The sequence below is a fragment of the Diabrotica undecimpunctata genome, chromosome 6, assembly GCF_040954645.1.
Source record: "Diabrotica undecimpunctata isolate CICGRU chromosome 6, icDiaUnde3, whole genome shotgun sequence".
Classification (NCBI taxonomy): Eukaryota; Metazoa; Arthropoda; class Insecta; order Coleoptera; family Chrysomelidae; genus Diabrotica; species Diabrotica undecimpunctata.
Genome location: NC_092808.1, coordinates 151,117,313 through 151,132,623, shown reverse-complemented (window position 1 = coordinate 151,132,623; position 15,311 = coordinate 151,117,313).

Here is a 15,311-nt window from a genome sequence, read left to right as displayed (position 1 = left end):
TATATATATATATATATATATATATATATATATATATATATATATATATATATATATATATATATATATATATATATATATATATATATATATATATATATATATATATATATATATATATATATATATATATATATATATATATATATATATATATATATATATATATATATATATATATAAAACCTCATAACCTAACGTACAATCAATTAAGCGTCTATCATCTATATTCTGATATTTTGTATGATCAATTGATCACAGTGTCAGTGACACTAGTGACAGTGATGCCACATCACATGATGAAGTCGAAGAGAAATCGTGATATCGGAAGAAATAAATCGTAAGAAATCGTGAGATTTCGCTACAGTTAAATTTTGAAGGAAATGGGAGTTTTTAAATGATATATAATTATACAAAACTATTTTAAATATAAGGTTGAATGCTCAAATAAATGAACTTTGATCACATAAAAGGCATATATCGAGTACAGTTTAATTTAATCTTTGCCCTTTGGGCAAATTTAATTAAACTGTTTTAGCACAGTTAGCAACCCAACCCAAGTTATATGCCGTAGCAACGGCATATATCGAGCACAGATTAATTTAATCTTTGCCCTTTGGGCAAGATTAAATTAAACTGTGCTCGATATATGCCTTTTATCTGATCAAAAAACTATTTTAAATACGTTATATTGTTATATATTAATTAAAAGTACATATTTAAAATTTAGTGTACTAGAAAAGGGCCTATTTTAGGGGAACCACCAGTATCAGATATAATTTTAGGAAATTACCTACCTACCTATATACTGCAAGTTATGGATTTATCGATTCAATATTAGGCAATGATTATAAACATTCTTTATAGTTTAAACTTCAATGATAATTATTAACCTATTTTACCCAAGAATATTAAGTATAATATATTATACATAAATCTAATTTTATTTTCTGAGGATTTAACATTTTATCGGCACTTTTAGGATTTCAAAGTGATTGAAGATGAAATATAAGTCATTGGTATATGAAATTGCCGATTTGTTTCATTTCTCAAACACACACTTAAATCATTTTGGTCTGTTGATCCTTTAATACAAAATTCCGGCTATTCTTGATATTTAATGATAAAATATACATAAACATCAGTTGTTTATGGACCGATATTTACACTTTCAAAGCAATAAAGAACCTTTTAAGCTTTGTTTATATTATTTTGTGTATATTAATTGGAGTAGTGCAAGCACTTTTATATAAAAATACAGTCGATTTATGAATATTTCAAGGTGACAATCTAAGAACAGTTTAAAAATGCTAATTTTCTCGTGTACATTTTATTAGGTACCCATTATTCATCTTGAGATTTAGTAACAGTCTAAAAATTTTAAAAAACGTAAGATATGAGACGTCAATCGTGAGATTTGTCTTCAATTCGTGAGATCTCACGATAAATCGTGAGGAGTGGCATCACTGCACAGAATACTCCATGTCCATCCTCCATCCCAATGGGTATGGGTGCTATGGGTGTATTCATTCATTGTACCATGCCAATGGGTTGGTATCATAGGTATGATACTGTGCATGACATTTGACAGCTGGTCCAGGAGTGTGACGTAGTCAAGACCGCCCGAACCACTTCGAGCCCGTTATTACAGCTTAACGTACACATTCATTTTAAAATTATTATGGTCAAAAAATGATCTAATTTTTTTTTAAATGTTTTGTTTTCGTTATAATTGAATAAAAAATATATTTTCAGTAGTGTAAAACCTTTACTTTTCCTAGGAATTCAGGTAAAATATTTATTTTTGTTTTCATACATATACTAATAATATAAGCACTCTTTTTGTATGCAAATCTTTGATATTTAAAAATTTTTTGCAGGGGAAATATTGTGCATATGTAAATAGTAGTAGACTAGCGGACCAACTCGACATCGAGTTTTTTAAATGAAATTTTTATTTTGCGAGAAAAATTAAGAGATCAATACAAACAATATAAGCAAGAATATAAAATCGGAATTTGGTGTTTATTGAAGGTAAACTAAATGCACGATCAAATACTTACAATGTCGGGATAGTATTATGAGGTTTTTTCCTGGTTTTTCCCTCATAATTTACTATGGAATCACTAACAGGAGAATTTTACTCATCATGGCATGTATTTGTCTTTTTAAAGACGAATTACATGTAATGATCTTTTCTGACGAATATTCTCAAGTTAAAGTTGATTTCATGTAATCGAATGAACTATCTTATAAGTAAAGTCGTCCCAGGAACGCAACTCAACAATATTGGCAATATAATTTTAAAGTCGTCTACTTTAAAATGTATAATGTATGTCTGAATTGTCAATATAGATGAGTCAGATAAAATTAAATTATTAGAAGAATTTTTCACTAAGTAACACAAAACAAAATTTGTTTAATTTACTAATGTTTGTATTTTGAGAACGATTTCCGAAGTGGAAATTGAAATGTCAATAAACGTATTTTAACCTTTAATTGTGGCTTATTCCCATTTAAATAGTAATTAAAACAATTCATATATATATATATATATATATATATATATATATATATATATATATATATATATATATATATATATATATACTCACTTCATTGCGACCCCAATATCGTAAAGCGGTGAGTAGCCGTAGTAGAGGATAAACCGCCTCTTCGCGTATCCACAATAAGTGAATCACCTATTAAGTTTTATAAAAACCTTACACCATCTTTAGAAAACCGATATTTTATTCTAAATTCTCTATCAGTGTATTTTGAAAAGGGATTTATTCTTTCTTTAAAAGTTTTTCTTTTTCGTGTATTTTCCATCAATTTAATTAAATTATCAACTTCCTCGACAGCCGCAACACATTTTTTTATATATTGCTACTCACAAAACAACAAAAAAAAATAGTATATTCTTGTCACTGATGACTTTGACATTCATAAAATAGGTTATACCAGACTTAAATGAGACATGCATGATAGTAACGGGGTGCATGAAACCAACGCCACTCTCAAATCTATATAAAGCAGCGGGTTTTGCAGAACCCTCAACACGCAGAGGCGTTGCAGAGCACATAGAGAAAATTAAGCAGATCGCGGACGAGCGGCATGCCCTATACAAAGCTCGAACACCACGAAAGCGACTAAAATCTAGGAAAAGCTTCCTTGGAACAGTGCAGGATGAACCGCCTGAGTATTTTCCTCTTCCCCAGGTTCAGTGGACCGGCCAGTCCCTAGACTTTAAAACGTGGAAAACTATGAATCGGATAAGAACGGGGGTCGCTCCAGTAAAATTAAACATGGCAAAATGGGGAAAAATCGACCAAGATGATGTGAACTGTGACTGTGGAGAAACACACAATATGGAAAATCTTCTTACATGCAGAAACTGTCCTCATCGATGTACCCTCGAAGATTTGTGGCTCGCCAACAAAGATGGAACCGACGTAGCCCGATACTGGGCCGAAATTTTATGAATGACATGTCCGGACACGATAAAGTAAAGTAAGTACCAGACTTAAACAAGGGTGTGGGTCGGTATAATCCTGGAATAAATTCTTATATCAAGTATAACCTATATCTAAGTTATTCCATGTTAATTGGTAGTGATTTTGTCTATACCTGATTTATTCTGGGTATAAGTTTTATACTTGGTTTATTAGTTATGCTGTAAGAAAGTAGCCTCAGCCTGCTATGCAATTTTCAATAAGAACTGTTTCGGAGGAAATCAATTTAACATCTTCCAAAATAACATATTTTTCTTTGTTAAATCATGTTATCATTATTAAAATATATAATGTTATCATTATTATAAACAATACCAAATAATTTTATGTGTGAATATTACAAAAGATGTCATTTAAAATGTTGTGCAATATTGTGTGACCTCACTACACTTATATTCGATGACCAGCTAGCTCATTCGACATAAATAAATTTGACTTTATCATTATTTATTTTGATTTTGTGTTTAGTTCAGTACACACGTACAAATTTTTTGTACCTTCATTACAACCTTTTTTTGGATTTTTTAAACATCTGAAATATCGAACTCTGGAGTCAGTTAATTAACCTGTACTTACGTGTAATAAAAGATAATTAAAACTTGTTTTATAAAGTATATCTATGTTAACAAAATAACTGTACCAAAAATCAATAAACTTAAATTAACTTAAAAATTTTATTTATGATTAAATATTATAATAACATAATTTTATCATCTCTTTATAATTACTATAATTAAATTAGCCAAATTATATAAAAAAAAAACTTAAAATTAAAAGTCGTCTTTCCTATACAACTACATTCAAATGTTGCGGGAATAAGCGTTCTTGACTACGTCATGCGCGAAAGCGAACCGATTTTGGAACATTATGTATCATACCTTGTGTATTCATTGTACCATATTCTTTGATTTGATACATAATGTTCCAAAATCGGTTGCATCATCTACTTGCCATCACTACTTGCATGTACCTATGAGAGCCAACCAATTCTGCCTCTTTTTGATGATATTCATACTGGGCACAAACTCTCATTTCATCATATGACAAGACGGTTACTCTTTGTAGTTCAGTTTTTGATTTTTCAGCATTATACATCACCTGAAGTACATCTTGTAGTAGACCAGATCTAAAATTAATGTGGGCAGCCCATTTTTCTAAAGTTGATATTCCAGGTAATGGGTATTTCTTAGATATATGTAGGTAACATCTTTGAAAACTTTTGAAATTTCTTCTGTCGTCCAACATGCTCTCTTTTCTTTTTCACAATAATTTCAATTTCGTTTTTACTAAACATGTGACCAAAGTGTTTCAAAATCTTTTGCTTACTATCAATGTCTTTTTCTTTGATTATTTTATTTAATTTTACAATCCTCGTTCTGGTAGTACACAAATTTTGTTCATTTTCTTCTAATTTCTCTTTTAGTTTTTTGTTTTCTTCAAGGAACTCCTCGTATTTTCATTTTAAAATATCTTCTTCGGATTCTTTACTTGTACCGGATACATCAGACAAATCAATGGTTACAAGATTAGTTTTTCCCTTTTATGTAAATGCACCTCTAATAAGTCTTCAATGATAGCTGTTTGTGTTTTCAATGCTACTCTTTTATCTCTTCTTGCTGTATGTTCACGATATTCTATTTGTTTTGAAACATCTTGAGATTTCAAGCTTTTACTTGGAATTGCTACAAAATAGTGTGATGATAATAAACAGAATTACATTAAGTGAACAACAATTACCTCCATCCTTTAATTTCAACTTAGGCCTAGTTCCCATTATTCGAGCATACATGTCATCAGTTGAAATGATTATTACATACTCTAGCAGTTTTTATATGGCATGGTGGTAAATTCATCAAAAAAGGAGTACCCCTTCCTTGAAGAGGCAATAGCGTAAACAAGGTTAAGACATTGGATCGATCGCAAATTCATCCTCCGCAGGACTACTTCCACCGACGCGTACCAGTGAATTCAACCCAGCGAGGCAATGTCGACGCCAAACAAAACAAATTACGTCCTGAAGAAATGTCACACGTCACACCTAAAACAGGACAGCAAAACCATAGAATAAACAACAATCAGAATGTCCACTCTCAGATGCCGCTTTTGAAGTGTGTCAGCAAGCGATCGCCATATTTTAAACGGAAACATAGGCTCGAATTGAGAAATTTGTGACAAGCTACGACAGAACTGTAATTTAAATTTTTAGAGATTAATAATTTAATAAATTTGAAATAATTTAATCTATTGTTCAACTAAAAGTACGAATAAAATAGTGCATATTATGTCTATGGTTGCCGCAATATATAAATCTTATACATTAAATATTTGATAGTTATAAGGAAATTATTTATGCTACAACTTACCTTGCTTGGTCTGCCAAAATTTCTGTCAGAATTTAGTTATTACCCAAAAGAAAGGAAGATTGTCAGAGAAATTAAACAATACAAAGTTATAACCAGCTGTATTTATTACTAAACATAAATTTAAGTGGACGTATTAATTTATATCTTACAAACAGAAATGTCCATATCAATTTGATGCCTTCTGACATATTTATATAATGTTACAATATTAATTTATCTCCATAACCTAGTGAAAATATTTATGTTTAAGATGATCTCAATAAAAAAGGCTAGGTCTTTAAAAAAATGAAAAATTTAAATCTACCTTGATCATTATCATATCACGATATGTAGTTAGAGAACATTTTCGCTTTTTACCATCCACATACAAAGTTAGTGTTTTATGTAAAAAACAAAAGCTATTCAAATAAAAAAAAAACAAAATTTAAGGGGTGTACTCTTTAAAAAAACACTAACACTACACTGTGTACATGTAGAAGAAAAATAAACAAAAATAATGACATATATTTCCTTTTTCATTGGTCTAATTCATAAAAAAATCAGCATCGTATTTGAAACTGCCGTGGCAGGTCATACAAAGAACGTAAAAGCTTACAGTGAACATGTGCTTTAACCACCATTACCACCATTAAAGATGAACTAATCTGCGCTAACTTAACCTTTATCTTACTGGTTAGCTGCATACTTCACTGTACTTCATACCGTTTTACTGCGTGTTATTATCTACAAGTATTATTAGACATTGCTGAAAAAAACGATTTTCAGTAAAACCATTTCAGAGGCCCAATAACCGGCTTTTTCGCTGTCTAGGCCTTCTCATCGATCCTACGCCAAGAGAAATGTCGAGAGTCTTATTTATTTTATGCTTAGTAAATCATCTGCCAATCGCAGGTCTATCGAAATTCAGGCAATTCTTTTTAAAATTTCTATATGCGGAAAGAAAAAAACGAATTAAAGAGAGAGGCAATAAACAACCATCTTGGTAGCGGCAAATGGCAAATGTAAACAGACACCTATAGTATGTTTTCTCGTTTGAAATTCAAATGTGTGCCTGTCGAAGATATGGAATACGTGAATTAAAACCCTATAGCGTAGAGACAAAAAAAATGCTACAGACTGAATGCGTTTTGATTCTTAGCGCCTCATTTATAAGGTCTTCTGCCAGTATAAACTTCCATAAAATTAAAATTATTTATTCCAGATTAATACAAATTTCACATTTATTTTTTAGGTTTTTACCTTTAATTAATGGGAAAATTCTAGTAGTTGGCTATAAACCGTAGTTAAAAACTAATACAGAAGTAAAAACTTCAAATTTGTATATTGGAATAAATATAAAAATTTGTATTAAAACTTGTTAAAAGTATCGTCCAAAAATTAAAAATGCATAACGTTTTCAATCTGAATCAGATCATCCTCAGTGCATTCTGTTAGTACTTATAGCGTACACAGAAATTGAAGTGAAGACATCAATAAATATGTGGTTTACATATTATAAATTTAAAATATATCACTACCCACATTCTAATACCAGCATGAGAATTTTTAGACAAAATGAGTTAATCCTGAGTCTATTGCGCACGTTCTACCGAATGATTCTAATCCCACGTACCAAAACACATTATTTAGCACATTATGCATAAATTTGTAATAGCACGGATCAGATTCTTTCGCAAATATGTTCTAATACCATGTATTCGATCTTGTATCAGGTACGCTACTTATGAATTCTAAACAACAGTACATGTATATTCTAACCTAAAACATATAAGTTGCCGTCTTTGTGTCTATTGTAGTGTTTAATGGTGCAATTTGGCTGAAAACATGAATTCTAGAACAAAGAAAATCATGGAATCGTGATATAAAGCTCGATCCCTCGAGCTCGAGCCTACATATTCAATACAATTACCAGCATCTTCATGTATACTACATGAAATCGACTTAAATCAAATTGTGGAGAACAGTAAGACTTAAAAAACTGTACCTAAATCCGATGAACCTGAAATAATGCTCAGTCAACCTACTTCTAGGGAAACCGGTCTATCTGAGAACAAGATGAGAAAACACCACCAGAAAGCTAAGTCAGATAAATGGGAAGTAAATGTAGCCAAAAATGCTCGGATGAGCGGAAAACAATTTGTCGGGTACCGAAGAGTGAAGCAAGGTAAAGTTACACATATACCTAATCGCAGCGAACGTATCGTGGGATCCAGTTTTGGCTTCAAAAATTGTAAGGAATTACGAAATCGACACTGTAAAAAATTTACAGAACAGGATAGGCGAGAAATTTTTAATTGTTTTTGGGAGGAATTACACTGAAAAAAAAAACAAACTTTTGTTGCTTCAAACTGTTATTCCTACGTCTATTCTTTAAAAACTTTAACCCTCTATTGCCCGACTTTTTTTCAAACTTAAGAGAAAATGTTTTAATTTGTATATATGCTCAAATATGCATTTACAACATCTAGTAATTTTTTTAGATTTTTAAAATTTTGTTTGAGGAGAGTTTTGGGAGTGTTGCCCTCAGGCAACTGGGGGCAGCAAAAACTAACGAATTAAGTTATATACTTATTTATTATGCCAATCAAAAAAATAATTATTGGTAGTTGTAAAACATAAAGCAACTTTACATTTATCGCACATTACTTTAGGAGTATTACAGCATCCTGGTTTTTTGCATCCTCCCTTTTTTTTGGAAAATACTGGCCAGTGTTAGGTTTGGTCAAGCCTACCTTCCTTTGGTGGTACAATAGCAGTAGGTCCTCTCTTCTGTTTTTTTACAATTTCGTTCTCAATTTCACTGAGCCTGGGACGTCCTTTGTTTTTGATCTGATCAGTTCTTGCTAACAGTACGCTACATAAGTGGGACTTAAACTGTAACAAAGGCAACTGGTTTTTCTTTTCAATTTCAAAGTAATCGCAATCACGACGATACAACAACCAGCTGCTAACAACAGCTAAATCCAGAAGATGAAAAAATATTTTTAGATACCACTTTTTAGATCTTATGTCTGTTCGGTAAAGAGCAATTAGTGAATCCATAAGATCGACACCTCCAATAAATTTATTATAAAATTGTACTGAATTTGGACAGCATACAATAATTCTTGATTTTTGTTTCTTATCCCACCTCTTGACTAACGAAGTAGGCTTAGAACCAACAAATGTACTAAGCAAATGAACCAGTTTATTATCGTACCACTTTAACGCTGTTTGTCTTATGCCATCTACTGTAGCGTGCTTTTCTTCTACAGTACCTCTGCCCTGTTTCTTCATATTCTTGTCATCAGAAAAATGGCAATTAGGCAATCTGTTTGGACGAACAGTTCCCAAACATTGAGTCCACGTTTTTCCATTTCAATCTGCAACTGAATGCTATTGAATCAGTTGTCAAAATATACTTTATAGTATTTGTTTGGTTCGACCATCTCACACAAGTTTTGGTATTCAGTTGTTTTTGTCATTTGTTTACATTCGAGTCCCCTAATATAATATTGCAAGTCAGGTAATACAATTTTTCTAATACGTAATAAAACTGGGAATATTTCAATGTTTTTTTTGTCGGTTCGTTGCTAAGAATGAGTCAAGCAAAAGATGTCAAAGTAGAAAGATGTTTGGGTAATTAGGAATCGCGAGTCGAATCAATTTTTTTGTGTTATGTCTTAAGACAGGTTAAGGTGATAATACTCTTTGCATAATGGCAGTTTAGAACAGAGTAATCATCGTAAGATTTGTGCAGTACACCGGCACTGAAGAAATTTTGAAAATATATAATAATAATATATATAGGATGACCCGTCGTCAGCTTGCTTCCTCCACCGAACCTAATTCTAAATCTTTTGATTGTTCGTCCCTGAGTATGGAAATGGTTGTTTTGACCCTGTTGGAGAATATGTCCAGATAGATGTTCCATAGATGTTTAACAAGTTTTTTTTTAAAGTTAAGTACGAAATAAGTGAAATTAAGGTAACAATTAACAATTTAATTTTTCCAAATTGAATAGACATTATTTTTGATAAACAATAATTGCGTTCATTAAAATTTAAAAGGATTTGTAATAAATAATAAATTGTAAATTTTATAGTTTAACTTAGCTGTCATTTTAATTGTTTTTTTAATTTAATGTTAACATATGACAGCTAGCTTTATTTTTTTCGATATTTATTTGTTTTTAGTTTTAAAAAAAAGAGGTTAATCTCTGTGCGGTAACATTTGTAAGTTTTTGTAGTATCTCCAACCCCTTTGTAAACGGACACATGTAAGTTATTTTATTCTGTATTTGGCAACTATTTATATAGTATATTTTTTGGACCATTTATATGTTTGATAACTGTTTGTTAGAGACACAAATAAATGTTTAATTTATTGCTCCAACTATTTTGTTTATTTTAGTTTAGAAAAATCTCCTAACCTTTTTTGTGTGTTTATTTTTTAGGAAGGAAGAGCCCTTTTCTTCTTTCCTCCAGCAAGTTTAGGATCCTTCAAAGAGGCGCCCTTATTCTAAATTGCTAGAAGCCTTTCCTTTTGTTTTATTTGCCCAGTTGCCCAGGAGATTTGTGTAAGTATCCCTTTGTTTCATATTCTGGTAGTTATCCCAATCTCAACCCCATTGCCATTTACTTATCCACGACCCCAGTTCTCCAACAACCCCCCGAGTGCCGTTCGCATAAGTAACGATTGTTTTGTTTGCCCTGTCTTCGCCCTCATAGTTTCAGTCCCCAATTTTCTACCCCTATTTTCTTACCCTATGGTAGGCAAAATAATTTCGTTACAATTGAAATGAATTTTAGTTTTTATTTCTTCCCAGCGATTCCTAGATATAGTGTCAACTATTTGAGCAACACGTATTTCCTTCTGCCAAAATGATCTTGTCCTTGGCAAGCCATATATTGACATCAGTAGAACAGATCCAATAAATTGGTTTAATTCTGCTAGTGTCATATTCAATGGTTTATTTATATTCTTTTGCAGTACATCAAATTACTTTGTTCTACTATGTTTTCCAGCATATTGGTAGATATCATCTTTTTAAAATATTGTAGAGGGGATTTCGGTTCTAATAATTTGCATGTCGGTAAATTACCTTTCCATTCTGGTATTGAAAACACTGTTTGGGGACCACTCTTCCACTGAATGTTTTTTTCGATCATTTTTGACCTTTTGAACACATTTTGTTCAGTGTGTTTTTCTGTTTTATCGGTATCATCCTCATCTTCATCTTGGTCTAAATCTAAATTGGTATCCTGGTCTAAATTTGCTTCGTACAAATCGTCTTCATTTTCCATTTCATTTGATCCTGGATCGATTGATATCTGAGTCTACCTGGAAAATTCATTATCACTCTCTTCAAAGTCAGAGTCTTCGGATTCCTCGGATTTGTTGGGAACTTTTACAAACAATAACGGATATTTACTGCTTTTCCCGTAGGACGTTTTTGTATCCATCCTAAAAAAATAATTTAAAATGATATGGTCCAGTGTGGATTCAAACCAACATACCTGTTTTTCATCACAGTACTGAAACAACACAATAAAATAAACAAATTTCAACGGCAATCAATATCTAAATGCTGATATAATGCCTCTATGTATTTTTATATAAATTGTATACAATTTATAACAATAAATCACGTTCGAAAATACAAACTAATAAGGCAGCCATGTGCATTTGACATACTGTTAAAAATTTCAATATAGGTTTCGTCATAGGTTCATAGATGGCACTAAGTGTATTAAAATGTATAACCAAATGTTGCCTGAAATCAACAGAGGACATCTTAGAGTCGGAAATTGTTTTAAAAAAGTTTTCTGCATCAAAAACTCCTTTGTTGCCTTGAGTACACACGGAGCTATAGAGGGTTAAGGTGAGAAAAAAGTAGTACAGAAGAAGACGTTTTTAAATACCCTTGTATACTTCATTCACAATTATAAGAACTGACTTATGCAGAATTTAAAAGTATCCCGCTGATAAAGTCGACGCCCTAAAGAGATTTGCCTCTTCAGGTAAATAGTAAAAAGGGCAGGCTTAACGAATTTTATATTTTATTTGTCATTTACATGAAACATTTAATTTAAATAAATATCTAGATAATTAAGGGAAAAATACATAAACTGATGGAGTATTAGAATTAATTAATTATTATATTTTCTGTGTCGATTCTTTATTAAATATATCCAAATTATGAAAGTAATAAACAATTTTTGTTTTGTTAAACAAATTGCAAGTGAAATAATAAAATGGTGAAGTGAAAATTAAAATGAATTAATGTAGGTATATACATATAGCTAAGAAGGCTAAGGGAAGAAGTGTTTCAATTGTTAGTAAGGTATAAAGTATATCTGAAAAAGTTGGCAACATATGGGAAATTTCTTTATTATTAATTTCATGAAAAAAACTATTCTTCATAAACATTTCTGCATTGCATAGAAATCAATAATCAATAATCACATTTATAACATTTTAAGTGGTATATGGCGAAAATCAAAAATATTGATTTATGCTTAAAAGTGAAGTGCTTTTAAAAGGTGCAGCATAAAATGTTATTTTAATTTGGTTGTAGGAATTAAAAATTATTTTTAAATTTAGATTCATGGTCTTTTAATGATGTATCAGTAGGTGCATTAATTTTTAATTTACCTTATTCAATATACAAAATCAACAAATGCAAAAGTATTTTTTTTTTACTTTTTACTTTAAATGTATTATTTAATTATTAGAAGGGCATGAATCTAAACTTGGACATAAATTTTAATACCTACAAATATTTTAAAATTACATTTTCTTGCATATCTAAATTTAAAATCACTTTCTTCTTCAGTATTAATTAATAATTTTGATTTTCCCTATCTACCACTTAATGTTTTATAAGGTTATCGGTTAATGATTTCTATGTGATGCATAACCTTGAAAGAAAAATCATTTTTTTTTTTCGTGAAATTATTGATAAAGAAATTTCCCATTTTTTGCCAACTTTTTCAGACATGAAACGGAAAACTTAAACATAACAAGTCAATATGAATAAATATGAACCTTTTAAAACGAGTGAATCGGTACTCACCGAAGGGACCTCAGACGTTCAGATACAATTAGCGTACCTTTGTAAAGACAATGAAGTCGACTTTACTAAAGTAACAAGACATTTACTCAACACAGACACTACACATTACTCCCCTGAGTTAGTGATAAGTTATAGTCTAAAAAAATAATTATGAAATTGACTGGCCAGTGTGAAAACCAGTGCCATAAAACACAAACACACACAAAACATTTTCTTCGTTGAGACTTAAAATAATTATTAATAACAATAATTATGGGAAATTTGTATGTTTATAAAAAGAGTTTTTTGACATTATGCTTGAATGATAATATTTGATCTGATTATATATACCTATATACAGTTGTGCTATGCTTGGCTATTATGCCGGTCCTGGCAGCTTTGGTAGCTGTGATAATTATACAACAATAGAGTATTTACAAGGGATTATTCAGTTTTACAGCTGTTATTAAAATAACTTTTATAATGAGACACTAAATTTCTGGATACAGTATACTTAATGAATGGATGGTCCACAGCTGGGTAAAACTACGTAGTCAGTTAGGTAAAGGCGTTATCGTGAGCAACTCTGAGAAATACAAAAATGATAACAAAATAGAGGATAATAAACACGGTTCGATGAACAAAATTAAGTTGAAAGATAATTCACGCAAAGAAGGAGTATTCATATCTTACAGCATTTTTGGAAGGATTACCTAAACTTCAAAGTCACTACTGTAGACAAAAAACGTAAAAATTATATCTAGAACCAGTATTTGCATAAAAAAAGCACCTCTACGACACATATGTGTCAAAGTGCATAAATGAAAAATGATCACCTCTAAGCCAAACCACACTTTATGCCAGTTTTTAGAAACTAAACTTATCATTGTTTTCCTCACGAAAGGGACTGATGTCACACTTGTGGTTGTGAGATAAAAAATGTTACGGAAGAAGTGTGAAAAGGACATGTTAGAAAAAGATAGTGATATCGAAATAGCAACCATTGATGTTGAAGCAGTACAATTGTCACCTTTAACAAAAGCTTCAGCATTTTACTACAAAACCAAATTGTGCTGTCACAATTCTACTGTGTTTAATGTGGTATCCAAACATTGTACGAACTATTGGTTGAATGAGACAAACAGTGACCTACAAGCTTCCACTTTTGTCTCTTTTTTGATAGACTATTTAAAAGAACATTGCCTGAAAGAAAAATCACCGGTTGTGATATATAGCGACGAATGCACATATTAAAACCGCAGCATCACAAGGGCAAATAAATTGTTACATTTGGCTCTCCAAATGGCTTTAGAAATTTTTAGTTAAAGGGCATACACAGATGCCACCGAATATAAATTAAACCATGATAATGTATACCAAATATTACCTGGAAGAATGGTTAAAGTGCCGATTGACGAGGAACCTCTAGCTCTACGTGAAAATGCGATTCCAATTCCATTGGCTAAATGGAAACATTTACAAGAATTAAAATGTGTCATTCCACTAGATTTTCGTAGTTACTAATGACAATTTACCGCACCTAAACAAGAAGTGTAAGACAAAAAAGTCTGACAATGAAAATAAACATTTCGAAGAATAAAGGAAAAAAAATCAAAATAAATCCAAGTTAAAACAAAAAAAAAAGAATAAAATTTATTTGTTACTGTATGGTTTTAGTCATCTGAATAAAAATATTTGTTACTTTTACTATTTGTAGTTTATTATAGTAACGTTTTAATAAAAATTTTTATAATTTATAACAATATACAAATGTGAAGTTTTTACTTCTGTATTAGTTTTTTGCCATATATTTATTTAAAGACACTTTCACATTTATACGGTTTTTCATAACTGTGAATTTGCATATGCCTTTTTAATCACTTAGGTGGGCAAACGGCTTCTTACAAATTTCACATTTATAAGGTTTTTTTATCACTGTGAACTTTCACCAGTATGAACTCTCATATGACTATTTAAATTATTTTTTATAGGAAACTGCTTACTACAAATTTCACACTTATATGGTCTTTCTCCAGTGTGAATTGTCATATGATAATTTAAATTATTTCGTTGAGTAAACTGCTTAATACAAATTTCACATTTATAAGGTTTTTTATCACTGTGAACTTTCATATGCCTAATTAAATTACTTAAATGGGTAAACTGCTTACTACAAATTTCACATTTATAAGGTTTTTCACCAGTATGAACTCTAATATGGCCATTTAAATTACTTAGGTGAGCAAACTGCTTCTTACAAATTTCACATTTATAAGGTTTTTCACCACTGTGAACTTTCATATGACTATTTAAATTACTTAAGTTTGTAAACTGCTTACTACAAATTTTACATTTATAAGGATTTTTACCAGTGTGAATTCTCATATGCTGCTTTAA